The following is a 16,357-nucleotide window of genomic DNA, read 5'->3' as shown; positions in this document are numbered from 1 at the left end:
GGAGTGCCGGTGTCAAATGAAGTGGGAGAAACGCTGCTGGGAGGACCTAGAGAGACTTTCATCCTTGCTAGGCTGGAGCTGAAGTTTATGTGAAATCTCCTGTGGGATCAGCAGCCTAAGGCACAATAGAGGGAAGAAAAAATAAATCCCACTGTGGAATAGTGAGCCTAATATGTTAGTGTGGTTCTTTAGTCTGGCTACACCCTTTAAGATATAATTTGCTAAAATATCTCTTTCATGTGTTTTTAAACATGTTCTCCTTATAATTCAAAACTTAGCTTAACTCCAAATGTCTAAGGAAAGGTTTCCTGATAAAATTAATGTCTTTCTTTTTCTTTTCTGAAGTATTTATTCCTACTCTTAATCTTTAATTAAGATACAGAACTAGATAAACAAGCCTAAAGCCTATACAACCTAATGAGTTTCTATCATATAGAAATGGCTTTGAAAATAAGCTGTAGAACTTCCCATTAAATTTTTTACTTCTAACTATTTTTTTTGCTTAATGTTGGTGTGTGATTATTTTAAATAGAAAAATAAATAAATACATGATAGATATTGTTGATAAATCTCTATTATATAAGTTAGAATTGTGAAATGTATAATGGTGGCTTAATACATATAATATCCATATCTACTAGAATATAAAATTCATTGCACAAGTCATTGCGAGTTTCTTTATCCTAATAACTCTGTATGGAGTACTACGAACCTGCCACTCAATATCCAGTACAACTAATGGGGAGGCTAGGTTTACTTAAAGAAGCAAATTTCAATTCCCATGGAGCATTGATAAAACTCATATTTTTGAACCAGGTTTGAAGGTTTGTGAAAACACCCCTGTGGCAGTTTAAATAAGAATAGCCTTCAGAGCCTTATATATTTGAAAGCTTCATCTTCAGGGAGTGGCACTATTTGAGAAGGAGAAGTTGAAACCAAGGAGTTGCTGTCTTGTTGGCATAAGTGTGGCTTTGTTGGAGGAAGTTTGTCACTGGGGATGGGCTTTGAGATTTCAAAAGTCTATGACAGATTCAGTCTCTGTCCCTCCCCTGTCTCTCTGCATGTATTAGGATGTACCTCTCAGCCACAGCTCTGGAGACTGCATGCCTACCTCCAGGCTCCCCACACTAATGCTAATGCACTAACACTTTGAAACTGTGAGCCAGCCCCCAAATAAATGCTTTTTTCCATAAGACCTTGCTGTGGCTATGTGTCTCTTCACAGCATGGGAACAGAAAAATGACTAAGACAACTCCAAAGGATTGAAAAGTAGCAAGAAAGAAATAAAGAGAAATTAGGAACACAGAAACCACGACACTTTGGAAGCAAACAGAAATCAAGAGCATGTGTTCCAGATCCCAAAGATTATTTTTCCTCCTAATACAACAGACATGTGCTTTTAAGATCTGTACAGACATATAACATCATAGAATGTGTTTCTTGAAAATGGGAGAGAGATATTGGAGTGGGAATTATAAACTACCAGGCAGCACAATAAAATGATTTTACCAAGCTACACACTGACCTTGTGATAAACTTTATTCCCCACAATAAAGTCAAAGACAGGAGGCAATCCAGTTTCCCCTTGTATTTACTGAAATGAATTAAATGAGCTCTAATTTTAAAAAAAACATTTTCAGGCTTCAAAGAAAAATAAAACCACATTTTTGCTTTTTTGTAGTTTTCCTTTTGTTTTGTGTTGAAACAACATCTTGAAACGTAGTCCTTACACTCTAAATCCTCTTGCTTCTGAGCTCCAGCGTGCTATGATTTCAGGCATGTCCCACCATGCCACACTCTTTTTTATGACATTTTCAATCAACTCTGTTTTTCCCGGGTATTTAAACATAATATGAAGAGATCCAAGCAATTTTTCTTACACTTTAAATTTATAATATTCTCTAATCTATTCCAAAGATCAGAGTTATCTTTTATAATCATTTTTTCTCAAGTTTAGTAAACAGAGCTATCTTTTATAATATTTTTTTATCCATAAACCCCATAACTCAATTTTTAAGGACAGGCATATGAAAACCTATTTTGGGTCTGGTAGCTTGCTTTTGTGGCTTTAAAGATACTAGGCCAAAACAAGTAACCTGGGTAGATTGCTATGTCCCACTGCTTCTCTGTGGATCTCTGCCTCTGTTTCTATAAGTTGCTGGATGAAGGTCCTATGATGACATTGAAGATAGTCATCAATCTGACCACAGAACAAGGCCAGTTCAGGTACCCTTTCCACTAATGCTTAGAGTCTTAGCTGGGATCATCCTTGTGGATTCCTGGGAATTTCTCTACTGCCAGGTTTCTTGGTAGCCCCATAATGGCTCCCTCAATTAAGATATCTCTTTCCTTTTCTCCCTCCCTGTCCCTACACCATCTGGACCATCCCATTCCCTTAAGTTTTTCTCACCCTCCCTTTTTCCCTCTTCCTCCCATTCTGTTTTCCATACACCCCCATGCTCCCAATTTTCTCAGGATATCTTGCCAATTATGGTGGCACACGCCAGCAGGATTTGTTGAAGAAGGAAGGAGGATCATGAGTTTGAGGACAGCCTGGGCCAACTACAAGTTTTAAAACTTGTCTTTATACTGGACTCAGCGTTCATCAAAGAAGATTATTATTGCAGCATACACACTGCTGCAGACAACTGGTCATATGCAGAAGTTAGCAGACGATGGGGAGACAAAGCCCCAACGAATACATGTACAACTTAATTCTTATACCCAAACCTCAGGGAATATCACAGATTTGAGGATAAAAGCAAGAGCAAAAGGACCGTGAAATTTGTTTTGAGCTTGTGTATCCTAGAAATGATAGGGAAGTCGTACATATGACAGCTCAACAATATAGCTGCCTAAATAAGACCACAATATCAACAGACACACTAATTTTGAAAGGGAAATTCTCATAGGGTCCACCCCTAGATAAAGAACTTCAGGAAATGAATGACTTCTGAGAGATGGAGAATTAGTCTCTCCTAAGATAAGCAACTGAATAGGTAATGCCATACAAAGTGATCAGCCCTGAAATCACGCACACACAGAAATGCTAAACAGACTCAGCAAAATGTATTTAATGTTTATGCATGTGCAAGTGTTGATGGAGGAAGGTCATTGGCTAATAAAGGAACTGCCTTGGCCCATTTTATTGGTTAGAAGATAGGTGGGAGGTGTAGACAGAACAGAACGCTGGGAGGAAGAGGAAGTGAGCTCAGACTACACAGCTCTCCTCTCGGGAGCAGACGCCTGAGAGAGATGCCATGCCCCGCTCCCGGGATGAAGCTCCGACCCAGGATGGACTAGGCTAGAATCTCCCCGGTAAGCGCACCTTGGGGTGCTACACACAGATGATTAGAAATGGACTAAATTAATATGTGAGAATTAGCCTAGAAGAGAATGGGCCAAGCAGTGATTAAATGAATACAGTTTCCATGTAATTATTTCGGGCATAAGCTAGCCGAGCAGGCGGCTGGGGTGTTGGGAACGCAGCCCCGCCGCCCCATTACTACAAAGTGTGTGTGTGTATGTATGTGTGTGTGTGTTAATAATGACAGGAAAGTGGCTGTCAACTTGAGAGGCAATGATGTAATCATATGGAAGGAGGTAAAGGGAAAGAATATTGAAGGACTTAGAAAAAGGAAAGGGAAGAAAAGAGGAAATTGATATATCGCATTTTTATTATGAATAAATTTATTTATTTATATAATTACATATTACTACACACCATATTATAAATTTATTAGATCTGTTTAAAAATAAGTTAATTGCTTTATTTATTTTTACTAAGAGTATACTCCTTCCATTTTCTTTATACCATCTGCTAAGTTTTAAAGTTATCTATGTCATGAGAGAATAAAAATACAACTTTATATGTGTCAATACAATAGCTTTGTGACCTTGAAACATTGTTCATGGCAATACAATCACCCAGGGTTTAGTGGTTAAACAGAGCATGCATTGCTATATCGCACACAGTACACTGAATCCATGCTGTTCGCTTCTTTTCTCTTTTCATGTGACCTGTCCTCAAACTGCTTGAGTTATCTGGAACACACAAAATCATTCTGGAGGTGTCAGGTCAATTTATCACTTCATTCTCTGTCCAGTGAGAGTTATTGCTTATTATTTGATCTTCAGAGTTACTTTAAAATATGTACAATGCAGACTCTATTGACATTCTAACACAAAAATAGAGGGTAGCCTCTATGTAAGATACATATTATAAATACAATAGAAAGATGGAGCCACCTGATCTGATGAGTGGATTTTTTAAACAGTACTCTCTAAGTACACTGAGATGTTGTTCAGCCTTAAAATGACGGAGATTCTGATACATACTAGCATGTGTGAACCTTGATGTGGGGGTCAGGAGGCATTTGCCTCATATGGATTACAACTCCTGAAATGAATTACCAAGGCTGAAGCAGACTGCATTTAAACTGTCTGACTTTATCCATTCAAATAGTAAATATAGCAACTAATTGATAGATCTGCAGCTAGTAATGGTCAAACAAAAAAACCATATGACAACTGAGCTAAATCTAAATAAACCCAAGCTAGATTTTCTGATGAAATTGGGATATACATGAGTCTATGTAAACATACTCATCTAAACAATTTGTCATTAAAACCATTGCAAGGGTTGTAAACAAAGCTTAACCACTGTGAACAAAAACTCTATGCTTCTTAAAGAAAAATTGTAAAACATGGAATCTTAGAAATACAAAATTAAACCAGAAAGTATGCAGTACACCTATAATCCCAGCTCCTGGAAGTTTGATGGGGAATTGGAGTTCAGGTAAAGACTAGCATGAGCTATATAGTGTGGCCCTGTCTCAAATCTAACAAAAAAACAGAAACAAGAAATACAGTAAATATATACCATTAGAATTGTTATTAGATTAATAATAACTTAGCACATGAGGCAAGCCACACTAGTGCTATCCATGTCAAGTGTGATGGTTCCATATGAAATAAAATCAAAAAAAGGATCAAAATATGAAGCAAATCACATCACCCCCTTTAAATCAATGTATTTACATTCATAGACAATGTTGAAATTTTTGTATTACTTTTCAATTCATAGTAACATGGTTTATGAGAACATGGCAAAGCTGATATGAGTTGCCTGCTGTACATATTTTTGCATTGCTGGACCAATGACTTAGAAATATTAACACAATTACAACAAACTTTAAGTAGGAGGGCAAGCTTATCTAGTCTTATAACCTAGTTATGGAAAAGAACACTCTTCAACCCTAGCCAGAGTCCCAGCACTGACTGCAGGATTTTAGGTTTATATTCAACCACATGAATTTCAATGGTTGTGACAGGATATAAAGAAAACTCACTTTCTAATAACAAGGCCTAGGGAAAAAAATCTAATGTGAATCTGGAAGTATATGTATCTTGTGCATAACATTTGCAAAATCTCTCTCTCTCCCTCTCTGTCTCTTTGATTTTGCTCTCTCTCTCTCTCTCTCTCTCTCTCTCTTTCTCTCTCTCTCCTCTCTCTTTGATTTTGGTTTTCTTAAGAAAGAATTTCTTGGTGTAGCTTTCATGCCTATCCTGGAACTAGCTCTTATACACCATGCTGGCCTTGAACTCACAGAGATCCACCTGCCTCTGCCTCCCGAGTGCTGGGATAAAAGGCATGCACCACCTTTGTCCAGCTGCAAAATCTTTAAATCTTCTGACTATCACACTTCATTTCTGTTTGAAAATATGAGCAATCAAACTCTGAGGTTTATTTTAAAGTGAAATGTTCTTTGATATCTTGCCTCTTCCTATTAGTTTGAATCATGTGATAGGTCATTCTCCTTTCCTTGGTCTCTCGGTGGGGAAAACAGTCTCCAACCTTCTCTTATGCAGGTACGGCTATGTGCCAAGTTCTTGCATAGCTTCTGGGGTTTAGATGAAGGAATGCAGAAAGGACAAACATAAGAACATAGAAAAGCTGGATTAAGCTGGTATGGATAGACTGAGTTCTCTGATGGAGATGACTCAGCACCCCAGAATTTCAGTTTTTTAATTATAGTACTGAACAGAGAGGCAACGTTATTACATACAGCCAAATACAGAGGCAGGGTTATTACATACTAAACAAAGAGGCAGAGTTTATGGTGTATATCTGAACACTAAGATAGGATTCATAGTGCATGGCTGGATGGAGAGATTAAATGAATCTTTGCAGGAACGAGCAACTATAGGGAACAGTCTTTGGGTTGTAAAAACAGAAGATGGAGAAATCTATGATGGACATTTCCTGCGTACACTATTAAGATACACTCACTGACCAGAGGAATGCTATGCCATTGCTCTGAGCCTCACCCTAAGGACCTGTAGAAGGCTTACCATTTTCCCATGGTATGGTCTGAGGCTATGGTCCTTGTCATGGCCAGTTCTTGACAACAATACACATTCACCTGCAATTTAGCACATGCAGGGCTTCCTCTGTTCCCCACAACTGTGAATTAGCTACATGGTCTCCAAACACGTGACCATGCCAAAGGATCACAACTTCTATACACTTTCTTCTTTTGAAGGCAAATCATTTCATGTATGTTTCATTCTATAACAGTCTTCTGAGAGGTAAACCATGGGCATTCTAAAGCTTGTCTTACGTTTTGTTCATCCTTTGTTCCGTGTTGGGATTACTAACTAAAGACAGTTCACATTTGCAAAAGACATTTAAGCCAGACTTGTTTTCAGACTTGCCATTGACAAGATTCACGTCACCATGAACCGTAATAAATAGCAAAGTAATTTCTGTTTGTAAAGGAAAGTGTCTCTCTTTCAGGACCTTTTTTTATTTTCTGGACATACATCTCCTTTCTAAAAATTGTTCAGTTTTAGTTCATCTAACCTCTGCTCCTACAGTCATAGTAAATATCTCTTAAACTGAGACACTGTCCAACTCAACACAAAATCAACCTTACATCAGGTTAAGTTGATTTTGCAGTTCTAGGTGAGTCATTGACCTGTTAAGATGCATTCATTACCCCATTAAAATCATGAGAGCTCAGGCAGAAGCCAACAAAAGCCCCTTGGATCTCAGCAGTGTTAAATTTCCAGGACATTGTGAGAGTCCTGGAAGCCCTAGTGTGATATTGCATCGTCAGTTGAGCACAGGTGAGAATAATGTATGACGAATTTTGAAAGTCTGAAAGAAAGGGATTTAAATGCTTTCATCAAGAGGAAACAATTGCTTGAAGACACATTTGACATCCATGCATGATTTAAACATCACGCAATGCATGCACTTTCCGTGGTATTCAAGAGAGGTGTACAATTCTTTGTATGCTGCAAATTTTAAGTTAGTCTTTGTCTGAAAGCTAGATAATTACGATAAATTAAACAATTCCAGAACCAAAACTTTTGCAAACTGTTAGCAGAAAATACAACTCAAAATCAAGACAAAATTAGTACATAAGCTATATTAGGTCATGAGCCAAAATAAAATAATATGATACTATTTTGAGTTAATTTTCATTTTTGATGTCCCCTTAAATTTTGGCCCTGGATATATCTCTCATCTCATCCTACTCTTGGCTCTGTTTTTCCTTTTTAAGTTAATTGAACTTGTGAATAAATAGAAACTTCTATTTATAAGCAGCTGAATCTAACAGAGTAAGAGACTCTGGCCATTTAGAAGCCAATAACAGCTATTCTGACGCTGACAATTTCGACCCAAGTGAACATATGTTCCCTCTTCCTGCTTAATTCCTCTCTCTTTTCTTTACTTCCTTTCCTTTTATTTGACATTATTTTCATCGGTATGATATTGGATATCTCTCTTAGACCTGAGTGATTGGTCTTGTACTTCAAGTTATCTGTTTATCTCTTGAGCAGGTAGTTGATCTATAACAGTAAGGTTCCAGTAACAAAAAGAGGGGAGATATCCTCTGCCCCATTTTTTCACCCTTCTGCTAATGAGTAGGTGGGAACTTGAAAACAGATTTATTATTTACTTAATGCACTATGTACTATGCTCCAGGCCTTCTGAGACACAGTTAAGCTATGTGTAGAAGAACTTGGGCAAACCATGCCCAGATAATGAATAAAGGACAATGAGGAATTTTTTTTTTTTGAGACAGGGTTTCTCTGTGTAACATCCCTGTCTGTCCTGGAACTCTGTTTGTAGACCAGGCTGTCCTCAAATGAGGACAATGAGGATTTTCACTATTTTCCTTTTCAGAGTTACTAAGGTGTTTCTGAACCATGGGATAGCCTTAAAATTCTCTTGTCTCAATAAAATATCAGACAAATATTTTTCAAAACTATAAAAACTAACATTCTCTGAAATTTTAGTATAAAAAATGGTGGCACTGCCCAGTTTTGGCACACACCTTTAATTCCAGCCCTCGGGGGGGGGGCAGAGACAGATGGATTTCTGTGAGTTTGAGGACAACCTGGTCCACAGAGCGAGTCGATTCCAGACAGCCAGAGCTGTTACACAGAGAAACCTTGTCTCTAACTCCCCCTTTCAAAAAACAAATAAACCAAACCCAGCTAACTAACCAAACAAACAAACAAAATGGTGGCACTATGGATGGAACCCAGGGTCTCTTGCATTCTAAGCAAGAGTTCTACCACTAAGCCAGATAACAGTCTTTTATTGTTCATTTGATTTGTTTATTGGATGGTTTTATTTTGAAACAGGTCTTGATAAGTCTTCCAGGGTGAGATCCAATATTCAGTCTTTTGGATTAACCTCCCTAGTAGCCTGGATTACAGGAATGTGGTACCTAGCCTGGTTTAGAAAACTTTCCTTTGTAAACGATTTTTCTGCTTCCTTCAGATGAAAATTATAGTTGTGTTCCAGATTTACAACCTGGTAATGTTCTTCTCAAGAAGTTGGCAGATATTTGTTTTGTGTATAATCGTAATATTGTCGCAGCTATGGACCAGATTGTGTGATTCTCAATGCTCATGGCTTTACTGAAGAGAGGGCCTGAAGTAGTTGATTTAGGTGACATGAGACATGAATTCAATACAATAGAACCTGAGTCCTCTGAAAGAAGACACATTGTAATCTTCCTCCCTTTGCCTCTTGAAAATGTACTATGAAAATGTGGTAAGAAACAGTCATCTATACTCAAAGAGAGAAAGCTCTTTAGAAATTGACTCGTCTCATAATTTGATCTTCAACTGTTTGGTTTACAAATTTCTGCTATTTAAGCCAGAGTCTGGTATTTTGTTATGGCCACCAGTTAAGGTGGAAATTAGTCTCCTTATCTCTCCGTTTTTCTGAGTGGTGTGTGTGTGTGTGTGTGTGTGTGTGTGTGTGTGTATGCTGAGGGGAGGTCAGAAATTTTATTTAGATAAGTAACAATTAGAAACAAAGGTGACTAATTGTATTGCAGTTACCCCCTTTCAGGAACTCTCCCACTTTTTTAGTGTTTAAGTTTTTGCCTCTCTTGTTTCAGTAGCACTGAATGAAGTCTTGCTCCGCGGTTCAGCTCAGCTCAGCCCAGTTCTTTTTTCTTTTTGCAATTTCATTTTTCCCAAAGGTTGTTAATTCTCTACAATCTTTTTTCCCCTCCTCTTCTCTCCTCCACTCTCTTCCTCATCCCTCTTCTTTCATATTCTCTTCTCTTCTGTATGCTCTATATTTGCTGTTTTTAAGACAAATGTTCACCATGTAGCCAGGGATAACCTCAAAATATTTATTCATGGGTCTCAGTCCCAGAGTGACAGGATTAGAGGTATGAGATACCACCACATCTGATACTATGTAATTTTTTCTGTTTTTCTTTACTAACTCTAAAGAATGACTGCCTTAGTTCATTTGTTTACATATTCTTTTTTTTTTTTTTTTTTTGGTTTTTCGAGACAGGGTTTCTCTGTGGCTTTGGAGCCTGTCCTGGAACTAGCTCTGTAGACCAGGCTGGTCTTGAACTCACAGAGATCCTCCTGCCTCTGCCTCCCGAGTGCTGGGATTAAAGGCATGCGCCACCATCGCCCGGCTTACGTATTCATTTTAAGTATTTACAAAAATGAAAACATTCTGCTTAGGTTGCCTTGGTTGATTTCTAATTCCTGGGTTCAAATAATTTTCCTTCCTCTGTCTCTCAAGTCTTAGAACTCAAAGGAATGTCCACTTTAACAAGCCTATTATAAACACATACAAAATCGCTTAATAAATGCTGTCTTGATGCAGGGTTTTGCCTCAAGTTCTGTGTAATTCTTAGTCAAGATCAGTATCTCCAAAAGTACCCACTGACTATTTTTGGTTCTCTGATTGCAGTACTCCCATTTATACATAGTTTTAGAAAACTTCAATGATCTAGCTAATCTTCTATGGGATAACTAAGGGAAATGTTTTCACCTAAAGATTCATAAAATGGTGTGCTTTTCCTGTTGTTTTTAAAGATCTGCCTATTATTCACTCCCAAATAACTGTTCAGCAAGGTGACCAAAAGTCCAATTGAACAATAGTCTTAGAATAGTCTTTGAAATAAAAGAATAAGGCAAATTCTTTTTGACCCATTCCCTTTGTTTTCGGATATTCTCTTAGACAAGCTATCCAACGAGTTCAACAGCATACTTATTTTCAAATATATTTTCTACAGAGCTGACAAAGCTGAAAAAACAAAGACAATAAAAATATAAGAACAAAAGAGACAGATTGGGAAAGTAGAACAAGAAGAAAAAGTGAAGACAGAGCCTTTCCCTGCGCCCATAGCCACATAGGGAGATTATCCTCGGCGTATATATTCACAGTGATTAAGTCACTCTACACACCCATTGCTTTTTTTTATGTATAGAAAATGGCTGTGTTTAAATACATTTTCCGTGTTCCCTTATTCTCATTTAATACAAAAATACAGTACATTTGAGAATAAAGACAGATGTTTCAATTCCAAAGCCACTCTGCATGTTCACGCTGCACAAAAGAAAAATAAAAGACAAGTCTAATAATGACACCAATCACCCAACCATAATGCAAATAAGGGATGTGTTTGAGTTATTGCTTCTGTGAATAGGTTCTAACACTTTCATTAACTTCCAAGTGCAAAATAATGACATTTCAGGGAAATCACCATATTTAGGGACAAATTATTTTAAGATGGAAGTTACTCTCTCAGACCAGATCTACAGCTCTCCCAGTAAAATAATTTCCCACTATCTGGAAGCCCTGAGTTGACCCAAGTTTCTCATACCTTCAGTGTCATATAGCCAAAGACAGCATCATGGACACTATGGAATTTAAAATTCTGTTGCTGGTGCAGGGACTTTCTTCTCTATATAAAATGAAAGATGTATAGAATATGTGTATTCATTTGTTGATTTTGTCCTTTTCAATTCTATGTGTTTTGTTCTATTCTCTGAGTAAAAACTTTACTAAATTAGATGCATGAGTTAAAAAATTAATATTGCCACATATATATATATATATGTTATTTTATTGAGCAATACCATGTTTGTTTATTTATATCTACTGTGTTCAGTTATTACACATAGAACATTGACAATAAAGTTTCTCTTTTTTAAGTTTTATTTCATAAAGGATCGAGGAAGCAATGAATAATGCTTGAAGAATCACATTCTGCACCTATTCAATCATTTTGACTGTAAATCTACCTGCAAGGTCATAGAGAAGATGGTGTTCACTTGCATGTCATTAGTATACACTGTAAGATATTTTAATTGCAGAAAAACTACCTGTCATTTCAGGACCTTGTGATTCTGTTGTGTTTGTGTGTGTGTGTGTGTGTGTTTATGTTATGTTAATGTTATGTACACATGGGTTTGTAGATGATCTTACCCGCGTGCTGTATACAGAGACTGGAGCATTACATCAGTTATTATTCTCCATAACTCTCTACCTTACTGCCTTTAATCAGGGTCGTCACTGAGCTCAGCTTTTTATCTGGATGTTAAATATTCTAAATAGGAAACTTGGGTCCCTTACTGAGAGAACAAGTGCTCTTATTACTGAGCAATCTCTTTAACCCTTCTCAGTTTCATTAAAACAAACAAACAAGCAAAACAAATACTATTCTTCTCACACTTGAGACTTCTTTTAGTGGAAGAAATAAATTTACAACCTAAAACTCTACTGATCAGAATGTAGGAGTTTTGTTACATGGCACAGGGATAATGTACAGACACCATTGTCTGTCTTCTTCTTCCATATCCACTTATCTTGTGTGTGTTTGTGTGTATTTTTCTTTCTTTTTTTTTTTGCCTATGTTGGTAGGGAATCTCCTTTGAAAAGGAGAACAAAGGGAAAATTTGCTCTCTTACAATAATGACAGCCAAGAAATAAAGGGAACAACTCAGAAAGATAAACTAACAAAACCAAATCAGACTTATTCAAAATGTATCCTAAGAGCCATGGTCCAGAAGCCAACAGTGAACAAAATCCTATAAGCTTTGAATTCACAGTATGGCTTGTAATCAGGGGGGATCAGTTTTAAACTCAAGTATGAAAAATTCTATGGTTACTTCTTTTTTGGAATTTAGTGAAAAGTTTCTTTTGTAAACGTTAAAATGAACAGTCAGCACATCAAAGGGAAAATAGGTAACTAAATCCTTTGTATTTCTTTTAGAAAATCTGAGGGCCATTTTTCTAGCTGGCAGAATAAAGTATATCACCAAGGGACCTGTAGTCATCATCAAAATGTGTTCCCAATTCAACATGCAGAATCTAACTGGTCATCTTACATTCATTTTGTGAATATAAATCAGTTCATATCAATTTCTTATCCAAATTTCATAGTGCTGCACCTGATAAAATTTATGAAATACACAACATGTCAGAAGGAAAGCTCTCAAAGCAGTGGCACCAGTGACAGAGATGAGCTGTACTCCTTCCTTTAAACGATGTCATAAAGCACATAAACCAAATAAAATCTACTGCATTGGTTTCATCAGAGCCTCAAAAGTGCATCCTATTTGAGAAGACGGTTTATACTCAGAACAAAATGATTCTTGAAGTGAAGTTTCAATTTAAAAAATATTCAACTGTCAAATAAAACATTCCGGAAAAGTAGAATGTTAAAACATGGTTAATTATCCACTGAAATCATACAGATGAAAGACAACATACCTTATCAGCCTGGCAGAGATTCAGTTTCTTTAGCAATCTACCATATAAAAATTCCAAGTGATAGCATTTTATCCTATTTGTGAGTTCCATTTAACTTCATCTTGCCAATGTCTTTTTTTTTTATTGAGAAAAGGAGAAAAAAAAAAAAAACAAGTTTCCACCTCCTCCCAGCCTCCCATTTCCCTCCCCCTCCTCCCACCTTTCTCCCCCTCCCCCCACTCCTTTCCCCCTCCCTCTCCAGTCCAAAGAGCAGTCAGGGTTTTCTGCCCTGTGGTAAGACCTAGGACCTCCCACCTCCCTCCATATCTAGGAAGGTGAACATCGAAACTGGCAAGGCTCCCACAAAGCCATCACATTACATAGGATCAAACCCCCGTGCCATTGTCCTTTGCATCTCATCAGCCCTCATTGTTCGCCATGTTCAGAGAGTCCAGTTTTATCCCATGCTTTTTCAGTCACAGTCCAGCTGGTCTTGGTGAGCTCTCAATAGATCAGCTCCACTGTCTCAGTGGGTGGGTGCATCCCTCGTGGTCCCGACTTCTTTGCTCATGTTCTCCCTCCTTCTGCTCCTCATTGGGACCTTGGGAGCTCAATCCAGTGCTCCAGTGTGGGTCTCTGTCTCTATCTCCATCCATCACCAGATGAAGGTTCTATGATGATATGCAAGGTATTCGTCAGTATTGCTCTAGGATAGGGTCATTTCAGGTTCCCTATCCTCAACTGCCCAAGGAACTAACTGGGGACCTCAGCTTGGGCACCTGGGAGCCCCTCTAGGGTCAGGTCTCTTGCCAACCCTAAAGTGGCTCCCTTAACTAAGAATTGTGGTTCCGTGCTCCCCTGTCCAACCTTCCTTTATCCCAATCCTCCTGTTTTCCCAAGGCCCGACCTCCTTCCCTTCTAACTTTTCTCTCCCCATCTCCCCTAACCCCCATCCCACCCCACCCCCAAGATCCCAATTTTCTCCCTGGCAATTTTGTCTACTTCCCTTAGCCAAGAGGATAACTATATGTTTTTCCTTGGGTTCCCCTTCTTACTTAGCTTATTAAGATTCACCTATTGTAGACTCCGTGACCCTTATTTAAGGCTAGAAACCAATTATGAGTGAGTACATCCCATGTACATATTTTTGGGTCTGGGATACCTCACTCAGGATAGTGTTTTCTATTTCCATCCATTTGCATGCAAAATTTGAGAAGTCATTGTTTTTTTACCGCAGCGTAGTACTCTAATGTGTAGATATTCCATACTTTCTTCATCCATTCTTCCATTGAAGGGCATCTAGGTTGTTTCCAGGTTCTGGCTATTACAAATAATACTGCCCTACAACAGATGGGCACAGGAGATCGCTTCCTATGTATAACCCCAGAAGCACAGACATTAAGGGCAACATTGAATAAATGGGACCTACTAAAACTGAGAAGCTTCTGCAAAGCAAAGGACACTGTCACTAAGACACAAAGGCAACCTATTGACTGGGAGAAGATCTTCACCAACCCCGCAACAGACAAAGGTCTGATCTCCAAAATATATAGAGAACTCAAGAAACTAGACTTTAAAATGCTAATTAACCCAATTAAAAAATGGGGCACTGATCTGAACAGAGAATTCTCAACAGAAGAAGTTCAAATGGCCAAAAGACACTTAAGGTCATGCTCAACTTCCTTAGCAATCAGGTAAATGCAAATCAAAACAACTCTGAGATATCATCTTACACCTGTCAGAATGGCTAAAGTCAAAAACACCAACGATAACCTTTGCTGGAGAGGCTGTGGAGGAAGGGGTACCCTCATCCATTGCTGGTTGGAATGCAATCTTGTGCAACCACTATGGAAGTCAGTGTTTCGGTTTCTCAGGTAATTCGGGATCAACCTACCCCTGGACCCAGCAATACCACTCTTGGGAATATACCCAAGAGATGCCCTATCATATGACAAAAGCATTTGTTCAACTATGTTCATAGCAGTATTATTTGTAATTGCCAATGTCTTTTAAGAATTTTTTTAAAGGAAAACTAGGTGCTTCAGCAACAAAGTAGCATGTAATAATGGAAAAGTGAAGGTATCTGAAAGACAGAGTAGGCACTGTGGCTACTGATAGAAATTTCATCCTAATTATCAAGTTAGGTGTTGCATTGACAAGAACATTGTTATTTCCTTAATTCCAGTTGAGTGATAGTTTGGAATTATGTGCACTAGGTCTTGACAATTCCATTTATATTTATGCCAATGTGATCTTAGCCAATTAGTATGATTTATAAGGTTATCCAGAAGACAAAAGGCCTAAGGACACATAGTTTATAGCAAACTTGCAACTTACTTGTTGGCTTTGGTTATTCAATTATTTTATTCTCATTTCTCATTAATAAGGAAAGTAGCCAATTAAATGGCCTCAGCTCTACGTCCTAAGTTTATTAATTGAGGTTTACTATGTAAAAGATATACCCCAAATTTCAAACTGAGGAAAACTAATAAGCTTTATGTAACCAATATCTCTGAAGCTAGTGTACAGATTTTTCCACCTTGTCCTTGGATAGCTATGGGAAGAACTTTTCTCCACACTAAGAGCAATAAGAAGTATTTTGTTTTTCTAAGAAAACTGAACTTGAGTGAAGTGGAAGTGGGAAATATGTGGCTGCCACTTAGGAGATGGGTCTCTTATTGACAAAGGGGTTAGAGAGAACTCTTCTTATTGATGTCTGGAATGCAATATCTGTGCCTTGCCTATTCTGACAACTCTGTCTGTCAGAGCTGTGCTTCCATAACTACAGTGGATTAGTTCTCTCAGAGATATCTGACTAGCCCCAGTGAGAAACCCAGTGAAACAGATAGTTGGGTATGTGTCATTGTGGGGAAAAATCCCTGCCTATAATCCTCTGAAATAGTCTATAAATCTGTGAGTTACCGAATGTCCAAGACCTTCCAATCTGTTGTGTTAGTGCTCCATGAGTTTTTCTAATGATTAAAAACAGGCACTTGGAGACTGATACAAAAATAAACCCAAAAGGAAAAGTATTAAATGGTTTAATAGCTTATGAAAAATAGAGAACATTACAATATCAGTAAATCTTAGTGATATGCAAAGCAATAAAGCAGACTGAGAATGGAGTTCAGCTGGCAGAGGTCTTGCCTGGCATAACAAAGCCCTGGATTCATATAAGGGGATATCAATATGCAACCCTGGAGCTGCACCCATCTGTAACCCTGGCACTTAAGAGGTAAGATTAGATGGTCAGATATACAAGGTGTCCGTTGTGTAAGCACCAACCAAAATGAAATAAAGGACTGTAAAGAAAAATAAAGA

This window comes from Microtus oregoni, unplaced genomic scaffold, assembly GCF_018167655.1.
Source record: "Microtus oregoni isolate MIOR12 unplaced genomic scaffold, Mior012 000085F_ref0000168, whole genome shotgun sequence".
Classification (NCBI taxonomy): domain Eukaryota; kingdom Metazoa; phylum Chordata; class Mammalia; order Rodentia; family Cricetidae; genus Microtus; species Microtus oregoni.
This window is presented reverse-complemented; position numbering follows the sequence as displayed.